Consider the following 15,846-nt stretch of genomic DNA (forward strand, 5'->3'; position numbering starts at 1 on the left):
GTGTTGCTTTTTTCTTTGCGCTGATAGCTTTGAAGATATGTTCTGATGGTGGTGAAAGTGGAGCACGACTGTCTCCGTGGCGCAATTGGCTAGCGCGATCGGCTGTTAACTGAAAGTTTGGAGGTTCGAGCACTCCCGGAAGTGGTGTGTTGCTTTTTTTTCTTTGGGCTTATAGCTCTGAAGAAATGTTCTGACGGTGATGAGTGTGGAGCACGACTGTCTCCGTGGCGCAATTGGCTAGCACGTTTGGCTGTTAACCGAAAAATTGGAGTTTCAAGCCCTCCCGAAAGTGGTTTGTCGCTTTTTTATTTGCGCAGATAGCTTTGAAGATATGTTCTGATGGTGGTGAGAGTGGAGCACGATGTCTCCCTGGCACAATTTGCTAGCGCGATCGGCTGTTAACTGAAAGGTTGGAGGTTCGAGCCCTCCCGGGAGTGGTGTGTTGCTTTTTTTTCTTTGGGCTGATAGCTTTGAAGATATGTTTTTATGGTGGTGAGAGTGGAGGAGGACTGTCTCCGTGGCGCAATTGGCTAGGGCGATCTGCTGTTGACCAAAAGGTTGGAGGTTCCAGCACACCTGATGGTGGTGCGGCGCTTCTTTTTCTTTGGGCTGATAGCTCTGAAGAAATGTTCTGACGGTGGTGAGAGTGAAGCACGACCGTCTTCGTGGCGCAATTGGCTAGCGCGATCGGCTGCTAACCGAAAGGTTGGAGGTTCGAGCCCTCCCGGGAGTGGTGTGTCGCTTTTTTCTTTGCGCTGATAGCTTTGAAGAAATGTTCTGATGGTGGTTAGAGTGGAGCACGATGTCTCTGTGGCGCAATTTGCTAGCGCGATCGGCTGTTAACCGAAAGGTTGGAGGTTCGAGCCCTCCCGGGAGTGGTGTGTTGCTTTTTTCTTTGCGCTGATAGCTTTGAAGATATGTTCTGATGGTGGTTAAAGTGGAGCACGACTGTCTCCGTGGCGCAATTGGCTAGCGCGATCGGCTGTTAACTGAAAGGTTGGAGGTTCGAGCACTCCCGGAAGTGGTGTGTTGCTTTTTTTTCTTTGGGCTGATAGCTTTGAAGATATGTTCTGATGGTGGTAAAAGTGGAGGAGGACTGTCTCCGTGGCGCAATTGGCTAGCGCGATCTGCAGTTGACCGAAAGTTTGGAGATTCGAGCCCTCCTAGGAGTAGTGTGTTGCTTTTTTGTTTGCGCTGATAGCTTTGAAGATATGTTCTGATGGTGGTGAGCGTGGAGCACGACTTTCTCCGTGGCGCAATTGGCTAGCGCGATCGGCTGTCAACCGAAAAGTTGGAGGTTCGAGCCCACCCGGTGGTGGTGCGGCGGTTTTTTTTTTCTTTGGGCTGATAGCTCTGAAGAAATGTTCTGACGGTGGTGAGTGTAGCGGACGACTGTCTCCGTGGCGCAATTGGCTAGCGCTATCTGCAGTTGACCGAAAGGTTTGAGATTCGAGCCCTCCCGGGAGTGGTGTGTTGCTTTTTTCTTTGCGCTGATAGCTTTGAAGATGTGTTCTGATGGTGGTGAGAGTGGAGCACGACTGTCTCCGTGGCGCATTTGGCTGGCGCGATCGGCTGTTAACTGAAAGGTTGGAGATTCGAGCCCTCCCGGGAGTGGTGTGTTGCTTTTTTTTTCTTTGGGCTGATAGCTTTGAAGAAATGTTCTGATGGTGGTTAGAGAGGAGCACGACTGTCTCCGTGGCGCAATTGGCTAGCACGATCGGCTGTTAACCGAAAGGTTGAAGGTTCGAGACCTCCCGGGAGTTGTGTGTTGCTTTTTTCGTTGCGCTGATAGCTTTGAAGATATGTTCTGATGGTGGTGAGAGTGGAGCACGATGTCTCCGTGGCGCAATTTGCTAGCGCGATCAGCTGTTAACTGAAAGGTTGGAGGTTCGAGCCCTCCCGGGAGTGGTGTGTTGCTTTTTTTTCTTTGGGCTGATAGCTTTGAAGATATGTTCTGATGGTGGTGAGATTGGAGGAGGACTGTCTCCGTGGCGCGATTGGCTAGCGCGATCTGCTGTTGACCGAAAGGTTGGAGGTTCGAGCCCACCCGGTGGTGGTGCGGCGCTTCTTTTTTTTGGGCTGATAGCTCTGAAGAAATGTTCTGACGGTGGTGAGAGTGGAGGAGGACTGTTTCCGTGGCGCAATTGGCTAGCGCGATCTGCAGTTGACCGAAAGCTTGGAGGTTCGAGACCACCCGGTGGTGGTGCGGCGCTTCTTTTTCCTTGGGCTGATAGCTCTGAAGAAATGTTCTGATGGTGGTGAGAGAGAAGCGCGACTGTCTCCGTGGCGCAATTGGCTAGCACGTTCGGCTGTTAACCGAAAAATTGGAGGTTTGAGCCCTCCCAGGAGTGGTGTGTTGCTTTTTCCTTTGCGCTAATAGCTTTGAAGATATGTTCTGAAGGTGGTTAGTGGAGCACGACTGTCTCCGTGGCGCAATTGGCTATCGCGATCGGCTGTTAACCGAAAGGTTGGAGGTTCGGGCCCACCCGTGGTGGTGCGGGGCTTTTTTTTCTTTGGGCTGATAGCTTTGAAGAAATGTTATGACGGTGGTTAGAGAGAAGCACGACTGTCTCCGTGGCGTAATTGGCTAGCGCGATCGGCTGTTAACCGAAAGGTTGGAGGTTCGAGCCCTCCCAGGAGTGGTGTGTTGCTTTTTTCTTTGCGCTGATAGCTTTGAAGATATGTTCTGATGGTGGTGAGAGTGGAGGAGGACTGTCTCCGTGGCGCAACTGGCTAGCGCGATCTGCACTTGACCGAAAGGTTGGAGGTTCGAGCCCACCCGGTGGTGGTGCGGCGCTTCTTTTTCCTTGGGCTGATAGCTCTGAAGAAATGTTGTGATGGTGGTGAGAGAGGAGCACGACTGTCTACGTGGCGCAGTTTGCTAGCGCGATCGGCTGTTAACCGAAAGTTTGAAGGTTCGAGCCCTCCCGGGAGTGGTGTTGCTTTTTTCTTTCCGCTGATAGCTTTAAAGATATGTTCTGATGGTGGTGAGAGTGGAGCACGACTGTCTCCGTGGCGCATTTGGCTGGCGCGATCGGCTGGTAACTGAAAGGTTGGAGGTTCGAGCCCTCCCGGGAGTGGTGTGTTGCGTTTTTTTCTTTGGGCTGATAGATTTGATGATATGTTCTGATGGTGTGAGAGTGGAGGAGGACTGTCTCCGTGGCGCAATTGGCTAGCGCGATCTGCAGTTGACCGAAAGGTTGGAGGTTCGAGCCCACCCGGTGGTGGTGCGGCGCTTCTTTTCCTTGGGCTGATAGCTCTGAAGAAATGTCCTGATGGTGGTGAGAGAGGAGCACGACTGTCTCCGTGGCGCAATTGGGTACCACGTTCGGCTCTTAACCGAAAAATTGGAGGTTTGAGCCCTCCCAGGAGTAGTGTGTTGCTTTTTTCTTTGCGCTGATAGCTTTGAAGATATGTTCTGAAGGTGGTGAGTGGAGCACGACTGTCTCCGTGGCGCAATTGGCTAGCACGATCGGCTGTTAACCGAAAGGTTGGAGGTTCGAGCCCACCCGGTGGTGGTGCGGCGCTTTTTTTTCTTTGGGCTGATAGCTCTGAAGAAATGTTCTGATGGTGGTTAGAGTGGCGCACGTCTGTCTCCGTGGCGCAATTGGCTAGCGCGATCGGCTGTTAACCGAAAGGTTGGAGGTTCGAGCCCTCCCGGGAGTGGTATGTTGCTTCTTTCTTTGCACTGATAGCTTTGAAGATATGTTCTGATGGTGGTGAGAGGAAGCACGACTGTCTCCGTGGCGGAATTTGCTAGCGCGATCGGCTGTTAACAGAAAGTTTGAAGGTTCGAGCCCTCCCGGGAGTTGTGTGTTGCTTTTTTCGTTGCGCTGATAGCTTTTAAGATATGTTCTGATGGTGGTGAGAGTGGAGCACGACTGTCTCCGTGGCGCAATTGGCTAGCGCGATCGGCTGCTAACCGAAAGGTTGGAGGTTCGAGCCCTCCCGGGAATGGTGTGTTGCTTTTTTTCTTTGCGCTGTTAGCTTTGAAGATATGTTGTGATGGTGGTGAGAGTGGAGCACGACTGTCTCCGTGGCGCAATTGGCTAGTGCGATCGGCTGTTAATCGAAAGTTTGTAGGTTCGAGCCCTCCCGGGAGTGGTGTGTTGCTTTTTTCTTTGCACTGATAGCTTTGAAGATATGTTCTGATGATGCTGAGAGTGGAGCACGACTGTCTCCGTGGCGCAATTGGCTAGCACGACCGGCTGTTAGCCGAAAGGTTGAAGGTTTGAGCCCTTCCAGGAGTGGTGTGTTGCTTTTTTCTTTGCGCTGATAGCTTTGAAGATAAGTTCTGATGGTGGTGAAAGTGGAGCACGACTGTTTCCGTGGCGCCATTGGCTAGCACGTTCGGCTGTTAACCAAAAATTGGAGGTTTGAGCCCTCCCGGAAGTGGTGTGTCGCTTTTTTATTTGCACAGATAGCTTTGAAGATATGTTCTGATGGTGGTGAGAGTGGAGCACGACTGTCTCCGTGGTGCTATTGGCTAGCGCGATCGGCTGTTAACCGAAGGTTGGAGGTTCGAGCCCTCCCGGGAGTGGTGTGTTGCTTTTTTCTTTGCGCTGATAGCTTTGAAGAAATGTTCTGATGGTGGTGAGAGTGGAGCACGACTGTCTGCGTGGCGCAATTGGCTAGCGCGATCGGCTGTTAACTGAAAGGTTTGAAATTCAAGTTCTCCCGGGAGTGGTGTGTTGCTTTTTTCTTTGCGCTGATAGCTTTGAAGATATGTTCTGATGGTGGTGAGAGTGGAGCACGATGTATCTGGGCGCAATTGGCTAGCGCGATCTGCTGTTGACCGAAAGGTTGGAGGTTCCAGCACACCTGATGGTGGTGCGGCGCTTCTTTTTCTTTGGGCTGATAGCTCTGAAGAAATGTTCTGACGGTGGTGAGAGTGAAGCACGACCGTCTTCGTGGCGCAATTGGCTAGCGCGATCGGCTGCTAACCGAAAGGTTGGAGGTTCGAGCCCTCCCGGGAGTGGTGTGTCGCTTTTTTCTTTGCGCTGATAGCTTTGAAGAAATGTTCTGATGGTGGTTAGAGTGGAGCACGATGTCTCTGTGGCGCAATTTGCTAGCGCGATCGGCTGTTAACCGAAAGGTTGGAGGTTCGAGCCCTCCCGGGAGTGGTGTGTTGCTTTTTTCTTTGCGCTGATAGCTTTGAAGATATGTTCTGATGGTGGTGAAAGTGGAGCACGACTGTCTCCGTGGCGCAATTGGCTAGCGCGATCGGCTGTTAACTGAAAGGTTGGAGGTTCGAGCACTCCCGGAAGTGGTGTGTTGCTTTTTTTTCTTTGGGCTGATAGCTTTGAAGATATGTTCTGATGGTGGTAAAAGTGGAGGAGGACTGTCTCCGTGGCGCAATTGGCTAGCGCGATCTGCAGTTGACCGAAAGTTTGGAGATTCGAGCCCTCCCAGGAGTAGTGTGTTGCTTTTTTGTTTGCGCTGATAGCTTTGAAGATATGTTCTGATGGTGGTGAGCGTGGAGCACGACTTTCTCCGTGGCGCAATTGGCTAGCGCGATCGGCTGTCAACCGAAAAGTTGGAGGTTCGAGCCCACCCGGTGGTGGTGCGGCGGTTTTTTTTTCTTTGGGCTGATAGCTCTGAAGAAATGTTCTGACGGTGGTGAGTGTAGCGGACGACTGTCTCCGTGGCGCAATTGGCTAGCGCTATCTGCAGTTGACCGAAAGGTTTGAGATTCGAGCCCTCCCGGGAGTGGTGTGTTGCTTTTTTCTTTGCGCTGATAGCTTTGAAGATGTGTTCTGATGGTGGTGAGAGTGGAGCACGACTGTCTCCGTGGCGCATTTGGCTGGCGCGATCGGCTGTTAACTGAAAGGTTGGAGATTCGAGCCCTCCCGGGAGTGGTGTGTTGCTTTTTTTTTCTTTGGGCTGATAGCTTTGAAGAAATGTTCTGATGGTGGTTAGAGAGGAGCACGACTGTCTCCGTGGCGCAATTGGCTAGCACGATCGGCTGTTAACCGAAAGGTTGAAGGTTCGAGACCTCCCGGGAGTTGTGTGTTGCTTTTTTCGTTGCGCTGATAGCTTTGAAGATATGTTCTGATGGTGGTGAGAGTGGAGCACGATGTCTCCGTGGCGCAATTTGCTAGCGCGATCAGCTGTTAACTGAAAGGTTGGAGGTTCGAGCCCTCCCGGGAGTGGTGTGTTGCTTTTTTTTCTTTGGGCTGATAGCTTTGAAGATATGTTCTGATGGTGGTGAGATTGGAGGAGGACTGTCTCCGTGGCGCGATTGGCTAGCGCGATCTGCTGTTGACCGAAAGGTTGGAGGTTCGAGCCCACCCGGTGGTGGTGCGGCGCTTCTTTTTTTTGGGCTGATAGCTCTGAAGAAATGTTCTGACGGTGGTGAGAGTGGAGGAGGACTGTTTCCGTGGCGCAATTGGCTAGCGCGATCTGCAGTTGACCGAAAGCTTGGAGGTTCGAGACCACCCGGTGGTGGTGCGGCGCTTCTTTTTCCTTGGGCTGATAGCTCTGAAGAAATGTTCTGATGGTGGTGAGAGAGAAGCGCGACTGTCTCCGTGGCGCAATTGGCTAGCACGTTCGGCTGTTAACCGAAAAATTGGAGGTTTGAGCCCTCCCAGGAGTGGTGTGTTGCTTTTTCCTTTGCGCTAATAGCTTTGAAGATATGTTCTGAAGGTGGTTAGTGGAGCACGACTGTCTCCGTGGCGCAATTGGCTATCGCGATCGGCTGTTAACCGAAAGGTTGGAGGTTCGAGCCCACCCGGTGGTGGTGCGGGGCTTTTTTTTCTTTGGGCTGATAGCTTTGAAGAAATGTTATGACGGTGGTTAGAGAGAAGCACGACTGTCTCCGTGGCGTAATTGGCTAGCGCGATCGGCTGTTAACCGAAAGGTTGGAGGTTCGAGCCCTCCCAGGAGTGGTGTGTTGCTTTTTTCTTTGCGCTGATAGCTTTGAAGATATGTTCTGATGGTGTTGAGAGTGGAGGAGGACTGTCTCCGTGGCGCAACTGGCTAGCGCGATCTGCACTTGACCGAAAGGTTGGAGGTTCGAGCCCACCCGGTGGTGGTGCGGCGCTTCTTTTTCCTTGGGCTGATAGCTCTGAAGAAATGTTGTGATGGTGGTGAGAGAGGAGCACGACTGTCTACGTGGCGCAGTTTGCTAGCGCGATCGGCTGTTAACCGAAAGTTTGAAGGTTCGAGCCCTCCCGGGAGTGGTGTTGCTTTTTTCTTTCCGCTGATAGCTTTAAAGATATGTTCTGATGGTGGTGAGAGTGGAGCACGACTGTCTCCGTGGCGCATTTGGCTGGCGCGATCGGCTGGTAACTGAAAGGTTGGAGGTTCGAGCCCTCCCGGGAGTGGTGTGTTGCGTTTTTTTCTTTGGGCTGATAGATTTGATGATATGTTCTGATGGTGTGAGAGTGGAGGAGGACTGTCTCCGTGGCGCAATTGGCTAGCGCGATCTGCAGTTGACCGAAAGGTTGGAGGTTCGAGCCCACCCGGTGGTGGTGCGGCGCTTCTTTTCCTTGGGCTGATAGCTCTGAAGAAATGTCCTGATGGTGGTGAGAGAGGAGCACGACTGTCTCCGTGGCGCAATTGGGTACCACGTTCGGCTCTTAACCGAAAAATTGGAGGTTTGAGCCCTCCCAGGAGTAGTGTGTTGCTTTTTTCTTTGCGCTGATAGCTTTGAAGATATGTTCTGAAGGTGGTGAGTGGAGCACGACTGTCTCCGTGGCGCAATTGGCTAGCACGATCGGCTGTTAACCGAAAGGTTGGAGGTTCGAGCCCACCCGGTGGTGGTGCGGCGCTTTTTTTTCTTTGGGCTGATAGCTCTGAAGAAATGTTCTGATGGTGGTTAGAGTGGCGCACGTCTGTCTCCGTGGCGCAATTGGCTAGCGCGATCGGCTGTTAACCGAAAGGTTGGAGGTTCGAGCCCTCCCGGGAGTGGTATGTTGCTTCTTTCTTTGCACTGATAGCTTTGAAGATATGTTCTGATGGTGGTGAGAGGAAGCACGACTGTCTCCGTGGCGGAATTTGCTAGCGCGATCGGCTGTTAACAGAAAGTTTGAAGGTTCGAGCCCTCCCGGGAGTTGTGTGTTGCTTTTTTCGTTGCGCTGATAGCTTTTAAGATATGTTCTGATGGTGGTGAGAGTGGAGCACGACTGTCTCCGTGGCGCAATTGGCTAGCGCGATCGGCTGCTAACCGAAAGGTTGGAGGTTCGAGCCCTCCCGGGAATGGTGTGTTGCTTTTTTTCTTTGCGCTGTTAGCTTTGAAGATATGTTGTGATGGTGGTGAGAGTGGAGCACGACTGTCTCCGTGGCGCAATTGGCTAGTGCGATCGGCTGTTAATCGAAAGTTTGTAGGTTCGAGCCCTCCCGGGAGTGGTGTGTTGCTTTTTTCTTTGCACTGATAGCTTTGAAGATATGTTCTGATGATGCTGAGAGTGGAGCACGACTGTCTCCGTGGCGCAATTGGCTAGCACGACCGGCTGTTAGCCGAAAGGTTGAAGGTTTGAGCCCTTCCAGGAGTGGTGTGTTGCTTTTTTCTTTGCGCTGATAGCTTTGAAGATAAGTTCTGATGGTGGTGAAAGTGGAGCACGACTGTTTCCGTGGCGCCATTGGCTAGCACGTTCGACTGTTAACCAAAAATTGGAGGTTTGAGCCCTCCCGGAAGTGGTGTGTCGCTTTTTTCTTTGCACAGATAGCTTTGAAGATATGTTCTGATGGTGGTGAGAGTGGAGCACGACTGTCTCCGTGGTGCTATTGGCTAGCGCGATCGGCTGTTAACCGAAGGTTGGAGGTTCGAGCCCTCCCGGGAGTGGTGTGTTGCTTTTTTCTTTGCGCTGATAGCTTTGAAGAAATGTTCTGATGGTGGTGAGAGTGGAGCACGACTGTCTGCGTGGCGCAATTGGCTAGCGCGATCGGCTGTTAACTGAAAGGTTTGAAATTCAAGCTCTCCCGGGAGTGGTGTGTTGCTTTTTTCTTTGCGCTGATAGCTTTGAAGATATGTTCTGATGGTGGTGAGAGTGGAGCACGATGTATCTGGGCGCAATTGGCTAGCGCGATCTGCTGTTGACCGAAAGGTTGGAGGTTCCAGCAGAGCTGATGGTGGTGCGGCGCTTCTTTTTCTTTGGGCTGATAGCTCTGAAGAAATGTTCTGACGGTGGTGAGAGTGGAGCACGACTGTCTTCGTGGCGCAATTGGCTAGCGCGATCGGCTGCTAACCGAAAGGTTGGAGGTTCGAGCCCTCCCGGGAATGGTGTGTTGCTTTTTTTCTTTGCGCTGTTAGCTTTGAAGATATGTTGTGATGGTGGTGAGAGTGGAGCACGACTGTCTCCGTGGCGCAATTGGCTAGTGCGATCGGCTGTTAATCGAAAGTTTGTAGGTTCGAGCCCTCCCGGGAGTGGTGTGTTGCTTTTTTCTTTGCACTGATAGCTTTGAAGATATGTTCTGATGATGCGGAGAGTGGAGCACGACTGTCTCCGTGGCGCAATTGGCTAGCACGACCGGCTGTTAGCCGAAAGGTTGAAGGTTTGAGCCCTCCCGGGAGTGGTGTGTTGCTTATTTCTTTGCACTGATAGCTTTGGAGATATGTTCTGATGATGCTGAGAGTGGAGCACGACTGTCTCCGTGGCGCAATTGGCTAGCACGACCGGCTGTTAGCCGAAAGGTTGAAGGTTTGAGCCCTTCCAGGAGTGGTGTGTTGCTTTTTTCTTTGCGCTGATAGCTTTGAAGATAAGTTCTGATGGTGGTGAAAGTGGAGCACGACTGTTTCCGTGGCGCCATTGGCTAGCACGTTCGGCTGTTAACCAAAAATTGGAGGTTTGAGCCCTCCCGGAAGTGGTGTGTCGCTTTTTTCTTTGCACAGATAGCTTTGAAGATATGTTCTGATGGTGGTGAGAGTGGAGCACGACTGTCTCCGTGGTGCTATTGGCTAGCGCGATCGGCTGTTAACCGAAGGTTGGAGGTTCGAGCCCTCCCGGGAAAGGTGTGTTGCTTTTTTCTTTGCGCTGATTGCTTTGCAGAAATGTTCTGATGGTGGTGAGAGTGGAGCACGACTGTCTCCGTGGCGCAATTGGCTAGCGCGATCGGCTGTTAACTGAAAGGTTTGAAATTCAAGCTCTCCCGGGAGTGGTGTGTTGCTTTTTTCTTTGCGCTGATAGCTTTGAAGATATGTTCTGATGGTGGTGAAAGTGGAGCACGACTGTCTCTGTGGCGCAATTGGCTAGCGCGATCGGCTGTTAACTGAAAGGTTGGAGGTTCGAGCACTCCCGGAAGTGGTGTGTTGCTTTTTTTTCTTTGGGCTTATAGCTCTGAAGAAATGTTCTGACGGTGATGAGTGTGGAGCACGACTGTCTCCGTGGCGCAATTGGCTAGCACGTTTGGCTGTTAACCGAAAAATTGGAGTTTCAAGCCCTCCCGAAAGTGGTTTGTCGCTTTTTTATTTGCGCAGATAGCTTTGAAGATATGTTCTGATGGTGGTGAGAGTGAAGCACGATGTCTCCCTGGCACAATTTGCTAGCGCGATCGGCTGTTAACTGAAAGGTTGGAGGTTCGAGCCCTCCCGGGAGTGGTGTGTTGCTTTTTTTTCTTTGGGCTGATAGCTTTGAAGATATGTTTTTATGGTGGTGAGAGTGGAGGAGGACTGTCTCCGTGGCGCAATTGGCTAGGGCGATCTGCTGTTGACCAAAAGGTTGGAGGTTCGAGCACACCTGATGGTGGTGCGGCGCTTCTTTTTCTTTGGGCTGATAGCTCTGAAGAAATGTTCTGACGGTGGTGAGAGTGAAGCACGACCGTCTTCGTGGCGCAATTGGCTAGCGCGATCGGCTGCTAACCGAAAGGTTGGAGGTTCGAGCCCTCCCGGGAGTGGTGTGTCGCTTTTTTCTTTGCGCTGATAGCTTTGAAGAAATGTTCTGATGGTGGTTAGAGTGGAGCACGATGTCTCTGTGGCGCAATTTGCTAGCGCGATCGGCTGTTAACCGAAAGGTTGGAGGTTCGAGCCCTCCCGGGAGTGGTGTGTTGCTTTTTTCTTTGCGCTGATAGCTTTGAAGATATGTTCTGATGGTGGTGAAAGTGGAGCACGACTGTCTCCGTGGCGCAATTGGCTAGCGCGATCGGCTGTTAACTGAAAGGTTGGAGGTTCGAGCACTCCCGGAAGTGGTGTGTTGCTTTTTTTTCTTTGGGCTGATAGCTTTGAAGATATGTTCTGATGGTGGTAAAAGTGGAGGAGGACTGTCTCCGTGGCGCAATTGGCTAGCGCGATCTGCAGTTGACCGAAAGTTTGGAGATTCGAGCCCTCCCAGGAGTAGTGTGTTGCTTTTTTGTTTGCGCTGATAGCTTTGAAGATATGTTCTGATGGTGGTGAGCGTGGAGCACGACTTTCTCCGTGGCGCAATTGGCTAGCGCGATCGGCTGTCAACCGAAAAGTTGGAGGTTCGAGCCCACCCGGTGGTGGTGCGGCGGTTTTTTTTTTCTTTGGGCTGATAGCTCTGAAGAAATGTTCTGACGGTGGTGAGTGTAGCGCACGACTGTCTTCGTGGCGCAATTGGCTAGCGCTATCTGCAGTTGACCGAAAGGTTTGAGATTCGAGCCCTCCCGGGAGTGGTGTGTTGCTTTTTTCTTTGCACTGATAGCTTTGAAGATGTGTTCTGATGGTGGTGAGAGTGGAGCACGACTGTCTCCGTGGCGCATTTGGCAGGCGCGATCGGCTGTTAACTGAAAGGTTGGAGATTCGAGCCCTCCCGGGAGTGGTGTGTTGCTTTTTTTTTCTTTGGGCTGATAGCTTTGAAGAAATGTTCTGATGGTGGTTAGAGAGGAGCACGACTGTCTCCGTGGCGCAATTGGCTAGCACGATCGGCTGTTAACCGAAAGGTTGAAGGTTCGAGACCTCCCGGGAGTTATGTGTTGCTTTTTTCGTTGCGCTGATAGCTTTGAAGATATGTTCTGATGGTGGTGAGAGTGGAGCACGATGTCTCCGTGGCGCAATTTGCTAGCGCGATCAGCTGTTAACTGAAAGGTTGGAGGTTCGAGCCCTCCCGGGAGTGGTGTGTTGCTTTTTTTTCTTTGGGCTGATAGCTTTGAAGATATGTTCTGATGGTGGTGAGATTGGAGGAGGACTGTCTCCGTGGCGCGATTGGCTAGCGCGATCTGCTGTTGACCGAAAGGTTGGAGGTTCGAGCCCACCCGGTGGTGGTGCGGCGCTTCTTTTTTTTGGGCTGATAGCTCTGAAGAAATGTTCTGACGGTGGTGAGAGTGGAGGAGGACTGTTTCCGTGGCGCAATTGGCTAGCGCGATCTGCAGTTGACCGAAAGCTTGGAGGTTCGAGACCACCCGGTGGTGGTGCGGCGCTTCTTTTTCCTTGGGCTGATAGCTCTGAAGAAATGTTCTAATGGTGGTGAGAGAGAAGCGCGACTGTCTCCGTGGCGCAATTGGCTAGCACGTTCGGCTGTTAACCGAAAAATTGGAGGTTTGAGCCCTCCCAGGAGTGGTGTGTTGCTTTTTCCTTTGCGCTAATAGCTTTGAAGATATGTTCTGAAGGTGGTTAGTGGAGCACGACTGTCTCCGTGGCGCAATTGGCTATCGCGATCGGCTGTTAACCGAAAGGTTGGAGGTTCGAGCCCACCCGGTGGTGGTGCGGGGCTTTTTTTTCTTTGGGCTGATAGCTTTGAAGAAATGTTATGACGGTGGTTAGAGAGAAGCACGACTGTCTCCGTGGCGTAATTGGCTAGCGCGATCGGCTGTTAACCGAAAGGTTGGAGGTTCGAGCCCTCCCAGGAGTGGTGTGTTGCTTTTTTCTTTGCGCTGATAGCTTTGAAGATATGTTCTGATGGTGGTGAGAGTGGAGGAGGACTGTCTCCGTGGCGCAACTGGCTAGCGCGATCTGCACTTGACCGAAAGGTTGGAGGTTCGAGCCCACCCGGTGGTGGTGCGGCGCTTCTTTTTCCTTGGGCTGATAGCTCTGAAGAAATGTTGTGATGGTGGTGAGAGAGGAGCACGACTGTCTACGTGGCGCAGTTTGCTAGCGCGATCGGCTGTTAACCGAAAGTTTGAAGGTTCGAGCCCTCCCGGGAGTGGTGTTGCTTTTTTCTTTCCGCTGATAGCTTTAAAGATATGTTCTGATGGTGGTGAGAGTGGAGCACGACTGTCTCCGTGGCGCATTTGGCTGGCGCGATCGGCTGGTAACTGAAAGGTTGGAGGTTCGAGCCATCCCGGGAGTGGTGTGTTGCGTTTTTTTCTTTGGGCTGATAGATTTGATGATATGTTCTGATGGTGTGAGAGTGGAGGAGGACTGTCTCCGTGGCGCAATTGGCTAGCGCGATCTGCAGTTGACCGAAAGGTTGGAGGTTCGAGCCCACCCGGTGGTGGTGCGGCGCTTCTTTTCCTTGGGCTGATAGCTCTGAAGAAATGTCCTGATGGTGGTGAGAGAGGAGCACGACTGTCTCCGTGGCGCAATTGGGTACCACGTTCGGCTCTTAACCGAAAAATTGGAGGTTTGAGCCCTCCCAGGAGTAGTGTGTTGCTTTTTTCTTTGCGCTGATAGCTTTGAAGATATGTTCTGAAGGTGGTGAGTGGAGCACGACTGTCTCCGTGGCGCAATTGGCTAGCACGATCGGCTGTTAACCGAAAGGTTGGAGGTTCGAGCCCACCCGGTGGTGGTGCGGCGCTTTTTTTTCTTTGGGCTGATAGCTCTGAAGAAATGTTCTGATGGTGGTTAGAGTGGCGCACGTCTGTCTCCGTGGCGCAATTGGCTAGCGCGATCGGCTGTTAACCGAAAGGTTGGAGGTTCGAGCCCTCCCGGGAGTGGTATGTTGCTTCTTTCTTTGCACTGATAGCTTTGAAGATATGTTCTGATGGTGGTGAGAGGAAGCACGACTGTCTCCGTGGCGGAATTTGCTAGCGCGATCGGCTGTTAACCGAAAGTTTGAAGGTTCGAGCCCTCCCGGGAGTTGTGTGTTGCTTTTTTCGTTGCGCTGATAGCTTTTAAGATATGTTCTGATGGTGGTGAGAGTGGAGCACGACTGTCTCCGTGGCGCAATTGGCTAGGGCGATCTGCTGTTGACCGAAAGGTTGGAGGTTCGAGCACACCTGATGGTGGTGCGGCGCTTCTTTTTCTTTGGGCTGATAGCTCTGAAGAAATGTTATGACGGTGGTTAGAGAGAAGCACGACTGTCTCCGTGGCGCAATTGGCTAGCGCGATCGGCTGCTAACCGAAAGGTTGGAGGTTCGAGCCCTCCCGGGATTGGTGTGTTGCTTTTTTTCTTTGCGCTGTTAGCTTTGAAGATATGTTGTGATGGTGGTGAGAGTGGAGCACGACTGTCTCCGTGGCGCAATTGGCTAGTGCGATCGGCTGTTAATCGAAAGTTTGTAGGTTCGAGCCCTCCCGGGAGTGGTGTGTTGCTTTTTTCTTTGCACTGATAGCTTTGAAGATATGTTCTGATGATGCGGACAGTGGAGCACGACTGTCTCCGTGGCGCAATTGGCTAGCACGACCGGCTGTTAGCCGAAAGGTTGAAGGTTTGAGCCCTCCCAGGAGTGGTGTGTTGCTTTTTTCTTCGCGCTGATAGCTTAGAAGATAAGTTCTGATGGTGGTGAAAGTGGAGCACGACTGTTTCCGTGCGCCATTGGCTACCACGTTCGGCTGTTAACCACAAATTGGAGGTTTGAGCCCTCCCGGAAGTGGTGTGTCGCTTTTTTCTTTGCACAGATAGCTTTGAAGATATGTTCTGATGGTGGTGAGAGTGGAGCACGACTGTCTCCGTGGCGCTATTGGCTAGCGCGATCGGCTGTTAACCGAAAGGTTGGAGTTTCGAGCCCTCCCGGGAGTGGTGTGTTGCTTTTTTCTTTGCGCTGATAGCTTTGAAGAAATGTTCTGATGGTGGTTAGAGTGGAGCACGATGTCTCTGTGGCGCAATTCGCTAGCGCGATCGGCTGTTAACCGAAAGGTTGGAGGTTCGAGCCCTCCCGGGAGTGGTGTGTTGCTTTTTTCTTTGCGCTGATAGCTTTGAAGATATGTTCTGATGGTGGTGAGAGTGGAGCACGACTGTCTCCGTGGCGCATTTGGCTGGCGCGATCGGCTGTTAACTGAAAGGTTGGAGATTCGAGCCCTCCCGGGAGTGGTGTGTTGCTTTTTTTCTTTGGGCTGATAGCTTTGAAGAAATGTTCTGATGGTGGTTAGAGAGGAGCACGACTGTCTCCGTGGCGCAATTGGCTAGCACGATCGGCTGTTAACCGAAAGGTTGAAGGTTCGAGCCCTCCCGGGAGTTGTGTGTTGCTTTTTTCGTTGCGCTGAAAGCTTTGAAGATATGTTCTGATGGTGGTGAGAGTGGAGCACGATGTCTCCGTGGCGCAATTTGCTAGCGCGATCGGCTGTGAACTGAAAGGTTGGAGGTTCGAGCCCTCCCGGGAGTGGTGTGTTGCTTTTTTTTCCTCGGGCTGATAGCTTTGAAGATATGTTCTGATGGTGGTGAGAGTGGAGGAGGACTGTCTCCGTGGCGCAATTGGCTAGCGCGATCTGCTGTTGACCGAAAGGTTGGAGGTTCGAGCCCACCCGGTGGTGGTGCGGCGCTTCTTTTTTTGGGCTGATAGCTCTGAAGAAATGTTCTGATGGTGGTGAGAGCGGAGCACGACCGCCTCCGTGGCGCAATTGGCGAGCGCGATGGGCTGTTAACTGAAAGGTTGGAGGTTCGAGCCCTCCCGGCAGTGGTGTGTTGCTTTTTTTTCTTTGGGCTGATAGCTTTGAAGTTAAGTTTTGATGGTGGTGAGAGTGGAGGAGGACTGTCTCCGTGGCGCAATTGGCTAGAACGTTCGGATGTTAACCGAAAAATTGGAGGTTTGAGTCCTCCCAGGAGTGGTGTGTTGCTTTTTTCTTTGCGCTAATAGCTT

At 51.9% G+C, this 15,846-nt stretch overlaps 2 non-coding genes across 2 annotated transcripts; both read left to right on the top strand.

Moving 5' to 3' along the window:
* Positions 1–3,883: 3,883 nt before the first annotated feature.
* On the top strand, positions 3,884–3,957 carry TRNAS-GCU (transfer RNA serine (anticodon GCU)). Its single transcript has one exon. It is a non-coding gene; the product is annotated as a tRNA-Ser (tRNA).
* A 4,171-nt stretch (positions 3,958–8,128) lies between these two features.
* On the top strand, positions 8,129–8,202 carry TRNAS-GCU (transfer RNA serine (anticodon GCU)). Its single transcript has one exon. It is a non-coding gene; the product is annotated as a tRNA-Ser (tRNA).
* Positions 8,203–15,846: the final 7,644 nt, after the last annotated feature.

Source organism: Rhipicephalus microplus, chromosome 8 (assembly GCF_043290135.1).
Source record: "Rhipicephalus microplus isolate Deutch F79 chromosome 8, USDA_Rmic, whole genome shotgun sequence".
NCBI lineage: Eukaryota > Metazoa > Arthropoda > Arachnida > Ixodida > Ixodidae > Rhipicephalus > Rhipicephalus microplus.